A 16,536-nucleotide genomic window follows, 5' to 3' on the forward strand; every position below is an offset into this window, starting at 1 on the left:
TGACCATTTTTTTGCATCAAATTCTTCAAAACGGCGCAAGAAGCTCATAAATTCTGTGCAAGATTTTAAAAAAAAAAATGCACTTTGACGACAACAATAATCGGTTTTGCAACCTTTCAGTGCAAAAAGGCACACTATTGCTCAATGGCGCCAAGATTGGAGGTGTATATAAAAGCAATCTAAAGCCTGCTTTACACGCTGCAATGTATCTTACGATGTGTCGGCGGGGTCACGTCGTAAGTGACGAACATCCAGCATCGTAAGTCACATTGCAGTGTGTGACAGGTTCGTGTGATTGCGATTGAACGTTAAAACGTTCATCACATACACATCGTAATTTCTCTAGAATTGCACGTCAGATTGTTCATCGTACCCGGGGTAGCACACATCGCAGTGTGTGACGCCCCGGGAACGATGAACAGATCTTACCTACGTCCTGCAGCATCCGGCCCACAATGCGGAAGGAAGGAGGTGGGCGGGATGTTTACGTCCCGCTCAGCTCCGCCCCTCCGCTTCTATTGGCCGGCTGCCGCGTGACGTCGATGTGACGCCGAACGTCCCTCCCACTCCAGGAAGTGGACGTTCGCCGCCCACAGCGAGGTCGTATGGAAGGTAAGTACGTGTGACAGGGAGTTACTCGTATGTGCAGCACATTCAACAAATTGAACGTGCCACACATACGATGGGGGCGTTGCAAATCGCATACGATATCGTATGCGAAATTGCAACGTGTAAAGCAGGCTTTAAGGGAAGACTTTGCAAAAGTCGTAATTGATGAATCAGCCAAAAACATCTGGAATCCTCAAACATTGCCCACAATTACAAACATATAAAACAAACACATACAAAACAGCGAAGAACACTAAAACTAACCAACAAAGGCGTAAATGCAATAATGAATCAGGCCCAAAGCATTTTTTTTTATCACAGAGCTCTATATTGACAGCGCAGAACTGTACCAAAGGGTGCTTTACACGCTGCGACATCGCTAACGATATATCGTCGGGGTCTCGGTGTTTGTGACGCACATCCGGCGCCGTTAGCGACATCGCAGCGTGTGACAGCAAGGAGCGACGATCAACAATCGCAAAAACGGCAAAAATCGTTGATCGTTGACACGTCGCTCCTAATCATAATGTCGCTGGTGTTTCATTCCACAGGTTGTTCGTTGTTCCTGCGGCACCACACATCGTTATGTGTGACACCGCAGGAACGACGAACATCATCCTACCTGAGTCCACCAGCAATGAGGAAGGAAGGAGGTGAGCGACATGTTCCGCCCGTTCAACTCCGCCCCTCCTCTTCTATTGGACGGCCATTTTGTGATGTTGCTGTGACGCCGAACGCACCTCCCCCTTGAAGGAGGGATTGTTCGGCGGCCACAGTGACGTCGCTGAGCAGGTATGTGCGTGTGATGCTGCCGTAGTGATATTGTTCGCTACGGCAGCGATCGCCACATGTCGCACGAACGACGGGGGCGGGTGCTTTTGCTCGCGACATCACTAGCAATCGCTAGCGATGTCGCAGCCTGTAAAGCACCCTTAAGTGTAAACTTGTTGAAGGAGTTGTCTACTAATTGGACAACCCCTTCTGAATCCATATGTTCCTCCTATTTAATATAATAACACATACTTCCCTCCGGTGCCGGCGTTGTCCTAGACATGCCGGCACTGTCTCTTCTGGGACCGTATACCAGTGTCCTGTAACACAATCCCCGCAGCCAGTCAGTGGCAGTTTCACTCGCCCCGCCTTCAGATAAATTGCTTACATCCGGAGGAAGTGAGCGCTGCTGCCCTCTCCTTTCCTCCTCTGCATGTATGTGATACGTCAAAAGTCAGGCTTATGATTGGCCACCGAGATCATGTGATGTAAGACCGTTACATGATCCCAGGATAGACAGTGATGACACCGCTGGAACAGTGCAGGCACCGGACGTCAGTATAAGTGAGGTTTTTTTAAATGGAGGAAATATTCGGATTGAGAGGGAATTGGCAGAATAGTGGACAATCCCTTTAAATAATTTTCTTCAGACATTTATTTCTGTCTCTGGACAATAAAACTCATCAGTAGTTAAAACAGAGTTAGTGTTTACGCCTCTGTATGCTTAGTACATAGGGGTTAAAGGGAACTAATCATGAGGATTTTTGTATATAACCTAAAGCCAGTGCTATACTGGCACTATCAGGCTGATTCTATACATACCTATAGTGGTCAGCTCGGATGTTTAGGTTTTGAAATCCAAGAAAGTAAAGTTTATAAAATCAGCAGCTTCTTGAGTGACAGCAGCTGAGGATCAGATAATATCTGGGGGGTATTCATAGTTATTCCCTCCCCCTGTTAAAATGAGCATAAGCATTATACAATCGATTTAACTTTTCATTAGAAGGACCTATGAGGTCATACCCATGTGACCAGAAGGGGCGGGGCCTCAGCCAACAGAAAAATGTTGCTTCCTGGTATCAGCTTTGTTGGCTGAGGCCCCACCCCTTCTGGTCACATGGGTATGACCTCAGCAAAGGTCCTGCAAATCAAAATTTAAATTGATGGTATAATACTTATGCTACTTCTAACAGGTGGGGGATAACTATGAATACCCCCCCAGATATTATCTGCTCCTCAGCTGCTGTCACTCAAGAAGCTGATGATTTTATAAACTTTATTTTCTTGCATTTCAAAACCTATACATCCGAGCTCACCACCAAAGGCATGTATAGAATCAGCCTGATAGTGCCAGTACAGCACTGGCTTTAGGTTACATATGAAAATTCTGGTGATTGGTTCCCTTTAAAGCCCGCTACACACGCTGCAATATATCTCACAATCCGTCGTTGGGGTCAAGTTGTAAGTGACGCACATCCGGCATCGTTTGTGAGGTATCTGCGTTTTACATCTACGTGCGATCAGGATTGAACGCAAAACCGTTGATCGCAAACACATCGTATCATTCTCTAGAATTGAGCGTTTTGTTGCACGAACCTAGTCAATTGAAACGTGTGACATCCCTCATACGATTTTGATGTCTGAGGCTATGTGCGCAGGTGTGCGCTCTGCACCGCAGCTTAAAAAAGGTCCGCTTCAGAGCACAGCTGAAAAGCTGCGTTCTGAAGCGCCTCACAATGTCTGTCATTCACTAATCTCTGTCAGTCGGTCACTATCTCTGTCCCTCTCTCTCTGTCTATGTCAGTCTATCCCCCTCTCTCATATACTCACCGATCCCCGATCCCCGGCGCTGCACGGCGTTCACACTGCTCCGGCGGCTATAACTGTTTTGAAAAAGCCGGCCGCCCATTAAACAATCTCGTATTCCCTGCTATCCCCGCCCACCGGCGCCTATGATTGGTTACAGTGAGACACGCCCCCACGCTGAGTGACAGGTGTCACACTGCACCCAATCACAGCAGCCGGTGGGCATGTCTATACTGTGTAGTGAAATAAATAATTAAATAATTAAAAAAAACGGCGTGCGGTCCCCCCCAATTTTAATACCAGCCAGATAAAGCCATACGGCTGAAGGCTGGTATTCTCAGGATGGGGAGCTCCACGTTATGGGGAGCCCCCCACCCTAACAATATCAGCCAACAGCCGCCCAGAATTGCCGCATACATTATATGCAACAGTTCTGGGACTGTACCCGGCTCTTCCCGATTTGCCCTGGTGCGTTGGCAAATCGGGGTAATAAGGAGTTATTGGCAGCCCATAGCTGCCAATAAATCCTAGATTAATCATGTCAGGCGTCTATGAGACACCTTCCATGATTAATCTGTAAATTACAGTAAATAAACACACACACCCGAAAAAATCCTTTATTAGAAATAAAAAACACAAACATATACCCTGGTTAACCACTTTAATCAGCCCCAAAAAGCCCTCCATGTCCGGCGTAATCCAGGATGCTCCAGCGTCGCTTCCAGCGCTGCTGCATGGAGGTGACCGGAGCTGCAGCAGACACCGCCGCTCCGGTCACCTCCACACAGCAACTGAAGACAGCCGCGCGATCGGCTGAGCTGTCACTGAGGTTACCCGCTGTCACTGGATCCAGCGGTGGATGCAGCGGTGGCCGTGAGTAACCTCAGTGACAGCTCAGCTGATCGCGCTACTCATCTCAGTTGCTGCGTGGAGGTGAGAGGAGCGGCGGTGAGTAGCGCGATCAGCTGAGCTGTCACTGAGGTTACTCACGGCCACCGCTGCATCCACCGCTGGATCCAGTGACAGCGGGTAACCTCAGTGACAGCTCAGCCGATCGCGCGGCTGTCTTCAGTTGCTGTGTGGAGGTGACCGGAGCGGCGGTGTCTGCTGCAGCTCCGGTCACCTCCATGCAGCAGCGCTGGAAGCGACGCTGGAGCATCCTGGATTACGCCGGACATGGAGGGCTTTTTGAGGCTGATTAAAGTGGTGAACCAGGGTATATGTTTGTGTTTTTTATTTCTAATAAAGGATTTTTTCGGGTGTGTGTGTTTATTTACTGTAATTTACAGATTAATCATGGAAGGTGTCTCATAGACGCCTGACATGATTAATCTAGGATTTATTGGCAGCTATGGGCTGCCAATAACTCCTTATTACCCCGATTTGCCAACGCACCAGGGCAAATCGGGAAGAGCCGGGTACAGTCCCAGAACTGTCGCATATAATGTATGCGGCAATTCTGGGCGGCTGTTGGCTGATATTGTTAGGGTGGGGGGCTCCCCATAACGTGGAGCTCCCCATCCTGAGAATACCAGCCTTCAGCTGTATGGCTTTATCTGGCTGGTATTAAAATTGGGGGGGACCGCACGCCGTTTTTTTTAATTATTTAATTATTTATTTCACTGCACAGTATAGACACGCCCACCGGCTGCTGTGATTGGGTGCAGTGTGACACCTGTCACTCAGCGTGGGGGCGTGTCTCACTGTAACCAATCATAGGCGCCGGTGGGCGGGGAAAGCAGGGAATACGAGATTGTTTAATGGGCGGCCGGCTTTTTCAAAATAGTAAAAGCCGCCGGAGCAGTGTGAACGCCGTGCAGCGCCGCACCGGAGATCGGGGATCGGTGAGTATGAGAGAGGGCTGCTCAATTCAGTTACTCAGGAGTTTAGCGGTCACCGGTGAGTCCTTCACTGGTGACCGCTAATCAGGACGCGACATAGACAGAGCCGCAGCATGACCATGAAGTCGGGGGAAGTTCACCCGAGTTCATTCTGACAGTGCGGCTCTGTCTGTGTCTGCTGTCATCTGCCATTAAGCTCTGCTGCATGGCTGTCTGTGTCTTCTGTTAGCGGCCATGTAGCAGAGCTGAACGGCAGATGACATAGTAAAAACACATCCCTACACATTACACACGCTTGGCAAGTCAATAAATAAATAAAAAAAGGGTGCCCAATGCATACGTCACAGAACACATGATCTAAAGGATCGCACACAAAATTGATCAATTTAACATAGACCACTAACGCACGTGTGACAGCAAATGAACGACCTACGTGCAATCTCATAAGATCCCATATGCAACCTGGGCGTGTCACATCGCAAATGCGATTGTACAACTAATTGCAACGTGTAAAGCAGGCTTAACACCCTAAAAGCCACTGAACATGATAAAGGGTTGTTATGCTGATGCCTATACTTAGGACTCCTAGGTTAGGAAAGGTCATCAATATCAGCTTTGTGGTGATGCCATATTTGCCTGGACAGGGGTGGATCTGTAGTACCCGCTGTGGCCACTGTATAGTTGGTGGAGCTGTGCTGTTCCACAAGTCAACAGGTCCCGTCCGTCCAGCACCAGTCACAGCAGATCGATGGGGGATTCAGGTGTTAAAATCCCACCGATCTGACACTGATTAACTATCCTAGGAATGGGCCATCAATATAATGGTACTGGACAACCCCTTTAAGTTGGGTGACGAAGTACACTATTCTGCTCCATGATGCTGCATGCTGTTATAATATGTCTGTAAGGTTAAGGAATGCTTCATCTGTGCCTTATACAGATTCTTATTACTTTATCACTTATATTAAACATCGCCCATATTACCACAGACAAAATACAATAAAGCGCTGGTATAATTGGAAATAGTATTGGATGTCCCAGTAGGAAATATAATGGGCACATGACAGTACAATGTGAATGTTCAGTGGCTGCAGGAACCTGTCCTGAATTCAATCACTGCTCTGTCACAGCTCAAGGTTACAAGCAATGAGACCGAACCTGTGCAAACGTCCTTCTGATAAATTCATGTTCTGCAGACACAACACTGATATCTTAGGCCATATGGTCCCATCTCACAGGCCTTTATTTGGCCTTTTATAACCTTCCGGGCACTAACTTCTGATTTAGGTGAAGATTAGTGATGTGTGAGCATTAAAATGCTCAGGTACTCGTTACTCGAGTCAAGTAATTTCTAATGCTCGGGTGCTCATCTCAAGTAACAAACATAATGGAAGTCAATGTAGAAATCTAATTGAAGACGATAGAGGATGCCCGGGGGGAAAGGGGGAGAGAGCGAAATCTCAACATTAATTTCCTGAAATACTCTGTGCTGCAGGAACACAATTCTCCTTCCTCCGTGTAAATGTCGGTCTGTGACCAGCCACAACATTATCATACCCCTGAAATACTCTGTGCTGGAGGTGGAACCAGCACTTTCCAGCTTGTGACTTACTACAATATCTCAACATTCCTTTCCTGAAATACTCTGTGCTGGAGGTGGAATCAGCACTTACCAGCTTGTGACCTACTACAATATCTCAACATTCATTTCCTGAAATACTCTGCTGTGGTGAGAACCAGCACATTCCAGCTTGTGACTTACTACAATATTTCGACATTCATTTCCTGAAATACTCTGTGCTGCAGGTAGAAACAGCACTTTCCAACTTGTGACCAGCTACAATATCTCAACATTCATTTTTTTTAATACTTTGTGCTGGAGGTGGAACCAACACTTTCCAGCTTGTGACCTACTACAATATCTCAACATTAATTTCCTGAAATACTCTGTGCTACTGGAGAACAATTCTCTTTCCACCGTGTAACTCTCAGTCTGTGACCAGCCACAAGTTTCTCATACCCCTGAAATACTCTGTGCTGTGGGTGGAACCTGCATTTTCTAGCTTGCGATCTACTACAACATCTTGCCATTCCTATCCTGAAATCCTCTATGCTGCCAGGGGGCCCGGCATCATTTACAGAGTAACGCTCCATCTGTAACCATCCACAACATCAGCTTACTGCGTTCCTGAAATACTCTGTGTTTCTGACCTCCTATAAAACTGTGATTCTCTGCTGAAATACTGTCTGCTGGGAGACCCTTCTTCTTCCACTATGAAACTCTCAGTCTGTAACCTACCCTAAGATCAGTACATGCTTCTCCCTGAAACACTCTGTGCTGCTGGGAGACCCCCACTTTACTCTCTCCATTGTATAGACCTAGCCTAATACCGCCATATACAGTTAGGTCCAGAAATATTTGGACAGTGACACAATTTTCGCGAGTTGGGCACTGCATGCCACCACATTGGATTTGAAATGAAACATCTACAACAGAATTCAAGTGCAGATTGTAACGTTTAATTTGAAGGTTTGAACAAAAATATCTGATAGAAATTGTAGGAATTGTACACATTTCTTTACAAACACTCCACATTTTAGGAGGTCAAAAGTAATTGGACAAATAAACCAAACCCAAACAAAATATTTTTATTTTCAATATTTTGTTGCGAATCCTTTGGTGGCAATCACTGCCTTAAGTCTGGAACCCATGGACATCACCAAACGCTGGGTTTCCTCCTTCTTAATGCTTTACCAGGCCTTTAAAGCCGCAGCCTTCAGGTCTTGCTTGTTTGTGGGTCTTTCCGTCTTAAGTCTGGATTTGAGCAAGTGAAATGCATGCTCAATTGGGTTAAGATCTGGTGATTGACTTGGCCATTGCAGAATGTTCCACTTTTTTGCACTCATGAACTCCTGGGTAGCTTTGGCTGTATGCTTGGGGTCATTGTCCATCAGTACTATGAAGCGCCGTCCGATCAACTTTGCGGCATTTGGCTGAATCTGGGCTGAAAGTATATCCCGGTACACTTCAGAATTCATCCGGCTACTCTTGTCTGCTGTTATGTCATCAATAAACACAAGTGACCCAGTGCCATTGAAAGCCATGCATGCCCATGCCATCACGTTGCCTCCACCATGTTTTACAGAGGATGTGGTGTGCCTTGGATCATGTGCCGTTCCCTTTCTTCTCCAAACTTTTTTCTTCCCATCATTCTGGTACAGGTTGATCTTGGTCTCATCTGTCCATAGAATACTTTTCCAGAACTGAGCTGGCTTCATGAGGTGTTTTTCAGCAAATTTAACTCTGGCCTGTCTATTTTTGGAATTGATGAATGGTTTGCATCTAGATGTGAACCCTTTGTATTTACTTTCATGGAGTCTTCTCTTTACTGTTGACTTAGAGACAGATACACCTACTTCACTGAGAGTGTTCTGGACTTCAGTTGATGTTGTGAACGGGTTTTTCTTCACCAAAGAAAGTATGCGGCGATCATCCACCACTGTTGTCATCCGTGGACGCCCAGGCCTTTTTGAGTTCCCAAGCTCACCAGTCAATTCTTTTTTTCTCAGAATGTACCCGACTGTTGATTTTGCTACTCCAAGCATGTCTGCTATCTCTCTGATGGATTTTTTCTTTTTTTTCAGCCTCAGGATGTTCTGCTTCACCTCAATTGAGAGTTCCTTAGACCGCATGTTGTCTGGTCACAGCAACAGCTTCCAAATGCAAAACCACACACCTGTAATCAACCCCAGACCTTTTAACTACTTCATTGATTACAGGTTAACGAGGGAGACGCCTTCAGAGTTAATTGCAGCCCTTAGAGTCCCTTGTCCAATTACTTTTGGTCCCTTGAAAAAGAGGAGGCTATGCATTACAGAGCTATGATTCCTAAACCCTTTCTCCGATTTGGATGTGAAAACTCTCATATTGCAGCTGGGAGTGTGCACTTTCAGCCCATATTATATATATAATTGTATTTCTGAACATGTTTTTGTAAACAGCTAAAATAACAAAACTTGTGTCACTGTCCAAATATTTCTGGACCTAACTGTAGTAATGAGATTGCAATGTATAGACCCAGCATAATAGCCATATAGTAACGCAAGTGCATTGTATAGACTCGGCATAATGCCACCATATAGTAACCACATTACGTTACATTGAATAGACCCATCATATAATAAAGAGATTGCATTGTATAAACCCAACATAATACTGCCATATAGTAATGTGATTGCATTGTATAGACCTAGCATAATACCACCATATAGTTAAGAGATTGTATTGTATAGACCCAACATAATACCACCCTATAGTAACCACATTACATTGCATTGTATAGACCCGGCATAATACTGCCATATAATAAAGAGATTGCATTGTATAGACCCAGCATCATATTACCATTACCCTCATCTGTCTCTGCTCTGCTGCATCTGACCGTCTCACTTAGATGTAGCAGAACATAGATAGTTAGATGTAGAAGAGCAGAGATGGTCAGAGATGCTACATCTGTCTGTGCTCTGCTATATCTGACCATCTCACTCAGATGTAGCAGCTGAAGTGGTCAGGGATGCTATAATTGTCTCTGCTCTGTTGCATCTGACTGTTTCACTCAGATGTAGCAGATCTGAGGTCAGATTTAGTAAAGCAGAGACAGCCAGTAGTAGCAGATCAGAGTCAATCAGAAATGCTAGATTGATCTGTCTCTGCTTTACTAAATCTGACTGTCTCAGCACTGCTACATCTGAGTGAGACAAATGTAGCAGGGCAGAGACAGATGTACAGTTTCTGACTGTCTTTTCTCTGCTACATCTGATCATTTCAGCTCTGCTACATCTGAGTGAGACGGTAAGATGTAGCAAAGCAGAGACAGTCAGAGATGCTCCATTAGTCTTTGCTCTGAAACATCAGAGTGTCTCACTCAGATGTGGCTGTGTTGAGATGGTCAGATGTAGCATAGCAGAGATGATCAGTGATGCTACATCTGTCTCTGCTCTGCTACATCTGATGTCTCACTCAGATGTAGCAGAGCTGAGATGGTCAGAAACGCTACATCTGTATCTGTGGCGCACCTGAGGCTTTCGTCACCACAGAGGTACTGCACCTCAGCCAGAGGTGTGGTATCCCATCCTGGGTAAGAAGGGGGTCAACTACCGGTTCACAGACAAAACCTGCACACACCAATTGTTAGGTCACACACTGGGTCAGGGTTTAAGGCAGGTACTCCATTAATGCTGGGAAGCAGCAACCAGTATACCTGGTTATGGGGCCTTAAGTCCCATTCACTGGCCTCAAGGGGTGCAGCCTGGCAGGGGGGAATGTAGGAGGAGTCAGTGGGTCAGTAGAAAAAGTGGGTGGAGCTAGCTTTTAAAAAGAAAACAGTTGAGGAGATCTGGTTGGGACCAGTTAAGGGGAGTTCAGGGAGTGTGAGGCAGTCTGTCAGAAGTCACAGTTTAGAGAGGCTATGGTGTGCACACGGCCCGTCAAGACGGTTGAGGTGCAAATGTGAGGACCAAAGTCCAGTAATATAGTCTAGATTACAACATTGCACTCTCAAAAAAGGAAAAAACAAGGTTTATTCTTTGCAATTCTTGTATTTTTATTAATATAGAAATGTGACAGGGGGACGTTTCGGCCCAATAAGGCCTTTCTCACGCCTGGGAAGGAGGCAACAAGAGGACACAGTCCACCATAGCAGTATAATAGCAGATATACAAGCCACAGGCACCGCACATACTATGCCCCTTTAAAGCTCCTGGGATACATAAACCCTATATAAGCAACAGAACAGAAATTTTGTACAGTGAACTCAACTCTGCTACATTTTGGTGGACCTCCTCTATTCTACTTATCCCTGCATCTAACAGAATCTGTTCCATATAAGCCAAATCTTCTACTTGAAGTGACTAGGCGTGAGAAAGGCCTTATTGGGCCGAAACGTCCCCCTGTCACATTTCTATATTAATAAAAATACAAGAATTGCAAAGAATAAACCTTGTTTTTTCCTTTTTTGAGAGTGCAATGTTGTAATCTAGAAGTCACAGTTGACAGGAAGATCTAGTCAGAGAGAGGAGTGTAGCCAAAAGAAGGTTTTAGGTGAAGATCCTGGGGTCTTGCTAGGCCCAGGTGACACCGACTGAAGGGATACCAGAGTGCCACGGATGTGTGGGAGGCCTCCGTGGACTTGTTCCACCAAGAACACCGGGGTGGAGGGATCTGGTCGCAATAACGGAACTGGACCCCCGCCACCGCTGATATCCCGGCCTGGATCTGAGTGCCCCCGGCCCTGGGGTGGGCGTGTCACTTTGGCGTCACGAACAGGATCGTCGTGCCCGGTCCCACCAGGTACTGTGTGCCTCAGAACTGTATTTAATAGACTGTATTTTACTGTTAAAACTTCCGGGCGCAAGAAGAAAGGGGGTGTGCCAGAAAAAGAGCGCGAAGAAAGCCCGCCATCAGCGCGACGGTTAGTTAAGCCTGCGCTTCCCGGAAAAGAGACCCGGAAGAGAAACGCGGAGCCTGGTAAGATGCACTAAGGGGGGAAGAAGATGTCCAGCCCAGGTGGAGATGAGGCTGCTGCTACAGCCCCAACCGCAGCGTCCGTTATGCCGCTCACAATGCCATACCTCCCGGGAGCGGACTGGTTACCGCAAAACTCAGGGGAGTCGCATACCCTGAGTCACTTTAGGGAAAGACTGTGCAGTTTATTTAATGTATACCAGGGTGATAAAGTGAAATACACACGGCAAATGGGTACACGTGGGTGGTACGCCCTGGATGTACAGATACACCGGGAGGATACAGTGCCAACAGAGGAGTCTTCCAGCAGCAGCCCCGCAGCAAAAATCTCTCAAAACCAGGGAACTCAGACACTGCTGTCTACAGCATACCTGGTATCTGGAGCTGTGCCAGAACAGGATCCCAACCTGTAAAATACTGGGATCCCAACATGTAAATAGCCTCTATATTGTCCCTGTGTTCTTTTCGAAGACGTCAACCTGACTTTTTCTTAGCCCCTTGTTCTTTTTGAAGATGGCACCCTGAATCTTTCCCCTGTTTATGTTGATAAAAATGGACAACTGGTCCACTGAACTCTGGGTGGTCGGAACTTTAATGTAAAAAGTTTTGAAATATATTGCTGCTAATTTGTTTTTCTTTTAGAATGATAAAAAGTTGATGGACATGTGGGCCATAGGACTGTGTGTGGCCAGGACTCCACCTCGTATATAGTTGCACCATTTGTGCTATCTACCAGAATTAAGGTGGGAATGTACTGCTAGAAAATGTTTGCACTTAAAGGCAAAAGTGCACCAAAGACTCCAGAATATGTATAAAGTTTTACATGCTCTAGTAATAAAATTGTTCAAATGTTTTTCAACGTTCAAGAAAGTGCCTCCCATAAAGGGATGAAAAGTTAATTGTTAACCTGTTATAGCATTTAAAAATTTTGCAGTTAATGCCACTGCATTTTTGTTTCAGGCCGCAGACGTGCTGGGATTCGCTGTGGGGGAATATGGCGCACCTGGGGCTTTCGTTGCCACAGAGGTACTGAACCGCAGCCAGAGGTGTGGTATCCCATCCTGGGTAAGAAGGGAGTCAGCTACCGGTTCACAGACAAAACCTGCACACACCAATTGTTAGGACACACACTGGGTCAGGGTTTAAGGCAGGTACTCCATTAATGCTAGGAAGCAGCGGCCAGTATACCTGGTTATGGAGCCTTAAGTCCCATTCACCGACCTGAAGGAGTGGAGCCTGGCAGGGGGGGAATGTAGGAGGAGTCAGTGGGTCAGTGGAAAAAGTGGGCGGAGCTAGGTTTTGAAAAGAAATGGTTAAGGAGAACTGTTTGGGACCAGTTAGGGGGAGTTCAGGGAGTGTGAGGCAGTCTGTCAGAAGTCACAGTTGACAGGAAGATCTAGTCAGAGAGAGGAGTGTAGCCAAAAGAAGGTTTTAGGTGAAGATCCTGGGGTCTTGCTAGGCCCAGGTGACACCGACTGAAGGGATTCCAGAGTGCCACAGATGTACGGGAGGCCTCCGTGGACTTATTCACCAAGAACACCGGGGTGGAGGGATCTGGTCGCAATAACGGAGACGGACCCCAGGCTAAAGAAGAAAAACATTTCCTTTAGCAATCCGACAGCCTGGGAGGTTACTTCAGGCACCCGAGGCCACAACCTGCCACCCATCACCTGCAAGGGGGAGCAATAAGAGGACCGAGGTCAGCCGCCCTTTGGACAGGCTCGGTGGCGGAGGCGCAGGATAGTCTAGTGAAGGTCGGTGCTAGTGAGACGGCCAGGGAAGGGCACATTGAGGGGTGTACCGGTATTGACCCTTGAACTATTCGGGATCGGCGGGGGCCCACGACAGTGAATCCTGGCACACCACGGGTAACTGATCAGCTGCAGTGTTGGAACCAACAGTGAGTAAAACCATCTTAACTGCAAGCCCCGTGTCATCTGCTTTGTCCTGCACCTCATAAACATCCACCCTAGACTTTACCAAATGGTTGCCCCGGGGTACCCGCTCCACCTGTGGGGAGCAAGAAACACCTCAGCTGCCATAAGACCAGCACCGGAGGTCCCGTCCAGCAGCCGCGGCTCCAAAGCTGCAATCCACAGGTGGCGTCACGAATCTTATACAAATTTTATTACCATCTCCCCCATACCGCCATATTTTAATTGACTCCGCCAGGGTCACGGAGTTGGGCCCCGCCACCGCTGACTACCCCGGACTAGTCCGGCCCGACACAGAGTCACCTAGGGCCCTGGGGCGGGCGAGTCATATCTTTTCTTCTACATCTACCCAGCTAACTCAGACCTAGCAGTGCTGAGATAGTCAGATGCAGCAGAGAAAAGATGGTCAAAGACATCTGTCTCTGCTCTGCTACCTTTGACCATTTCAAATGTAACAGAGCTGAGATGGTCAGATGAAACAGAGCTAAGATGGTCAGATGTAGCAAAGCTGAGATGGTCAGATGTAGTAAGGTAGAGACGGTCAGATGTAGCAGAGCAGTGATGGTCAGAGATGAGACATCTGATGTAGTATCTCTGATCGTCTCTACTTTGCTGCATCTGACCTTCTCAGCTCTGCTACATTTGAGTGAGATGATCACATGTAACAGAGGAGAGACAGAGACAGAGGAGAGACAGTCAGATGTAAGAGAGAGAAAGATAGATAGATATATATATATATATATATATATATATATATATATATATATATATATATATATATATATATATATATATATATACAGAGAGAGAGAGAGAGAGAACTAATCCAGGAGTTCTTCAGCTCTTAAAGACTCAAGTCCCTGCACTCAGATGGGTAATCCCTGGCTTCAGTGCTGTGGCTCCAACCTTTGAAGATGCTGCTTCACTGTAGCCCAAGCACTGGAGCACCATGCGAAACTCGGCATTGCTTATATCATTAGGGTGCTCAACTGCAAAATGAGCAGTGCCAGGTACGCTCGCTCATCACTAGTGAAGATGCTAATTAACATACGTGCATACAGTAGTTGCTCTTCTTCAATCTATTTAAAAGTTTAAATGTTATTCTCCTCCAAATGTAAAATAACGGTTGTAGGTTCCTATTCATCTTTAGCTGTTATTATTTACATACATTTTGTATGTATATAAACTAATGCACAAATGTATGTGTGTACTATTCACTGCTGCCACTAGATGGCTCTGTAATACCATGGACCAGGGAAGTATACGGTATATAAAGGGCTGCTGGCAGGAAGTTTGGCAGTGTGTGGTTGAATGCACATATGAGAAATAGTTTCCATTACACAGGAAAGCAAAGAACTAGGCCACAAGCATGGAGAGATTTGTACAAAGAGTTCCTGGCCTTAAAGAGTGCTGTAAGAGTAGAGAGATATGCTGGTGATCAGGTGGTTGCAGCACACTCCAACACTATCTTGTGAAATGCAACTGATGGAATATGTCACTATAATGCAGGTGACCAACAGCTATGGGTACTGCATGCTACTGTGGTGTTCATGGTGGTTCTGGTGATGTATTCATGTACTGATGGTGGTTCTGGTGATGTATTCCTGTAGTGATGGTGGTTCTGGTGATGTATTACTGTAGTGATGGTGGTTCTGGTGATGTATTCCTGTAGTGATGATGGTTCTAGTGATGTATTCCTGTACTATGGTGGTTCCGATGATGTATTCCTTTAGTGATTGTGATTCTGGTGCTGTATTCCTGTACTGATGGTAGTTCTGGTGATGTACTCATGTACTGAAGATGATTTTGGTTTTATATTCCTGGTGGAGGAAGGTTGAACTAGATGGGCCTAGGTCTTTTTTCAACCTAAGTAACTATATAACTATTCCTGTACTGATGATGGTACTGGTGCTGTTTTCTGTAATGATATTAGTTCTGATCCTATGCACATGTAGCAATCCATAAATGGTCAGATGATGTGCTCCATAGCTATGTAAATAAAGTATTGTGCCATCTAACAATTTAAGTATTTCATAGTTTGATTTGAACAGCTGACATGTGCGGCTATCAGGCATGAGTGGATTCGCTACTCACTCGTGCCTGTTAACCCCTTACAACACGCTTTAAAAATGTCACAGCGTGATGTAACAGCGGGCCAGGTAAGCATTCAGTTAACCGGCTACATCGGAAGTCACGTGATGTGATCATGTGGATCCGATGGTTGCCATGGTAGCACAGGGTCACGTGATGACTCCTGCAGCTATTATGAGTCAATTTCTCTTACAGCCTGCAGAAGGCCGTGTGTGAGAGGAGATCAGCTTTTGTGGAATGCTGTTCTGATCTACAAGAAAGAATGAATGATCAGACTGCTGATCGTTATAGTCCCCTAGGGGGACTAGCAAAATAAAATTAAAAAAAAGTTAAAAAAAATGTTTTACAAAATTGAAAAAACCTAGAAGTTCAAATCACCCCCTATTTGACCCATTGAAAATTAAAGTGTTAACAAAATTAAAAATATACACATATTTGGTATCACCATGTTCAGAAATGCCCGATCTATCAAAATATAAAATCAAATCTGTAAATGACGTACTGGCAAAAAAATTCCAAACACAAAAATTACATTTTTTGGTTGCCATGACTTTTGCGCAATATGCAATAACAGGTGATCAAAATGGCGCTTCTGCGCAGAAATGATACTGTTAAAACCGTCAGTTCAAGATGAAAAAAATAAGCCACCATTGAGCCATAGATCTCAAAAAATGAGAACGCTACGGATCACGGAAAATGGAGCACATTTCTTTTTTTTGGACAAACTTCACAATTTTTTTTAACTCCTTAGATAAAAGTAAACCTATACATGTTTGGTCTCTACAAACTCGTACCGACCTGAGGCCTCACACCGACACTTCAGTGTTACGATATAGTGAACACAGTGAATAAACTATCACAAAAAACATCATGCAATCGCACTATTTTTGCAATTTTTTTGCACTTGGAATTTTTTTGCCATTCTCCAGTACACTACATAGTAAAATTTATGGTTTCATTA

The 16,536-nt window shown here is 45.6% G+C and overlaps 1 protein-coding gene across 2 annotated transcripts in view; it reads right to left on the minus strand.

Moving 5' to 3' along the window:
* MCF2 (MCF.2 cell line derived transforming sequence) overlaps positions 1-16,536 on the minus strand; it is a 199,036-nt gene that overhangs the window by 101,530 nt on the left and 80,970 nt on the right. The window lies entirely within an intron of this gene.

The sequence above is a fragment of the Anomaloglossus baeobatrachus genome, chromosome 9, assembly GCF_048569485.1.
Source record: "Anomaloglossus baeobatrachus isolate aAnoBae1 chromosome 9, aAnoBae1.hap1, whole genome shotgun sequence".
Lineage (NCBI taxonomy): Eukaryota > Metazoa > Chordata > Amphibia > Anura > Aromobatidae > Anomaloglossus > Anomaloglossus baeobatrachus.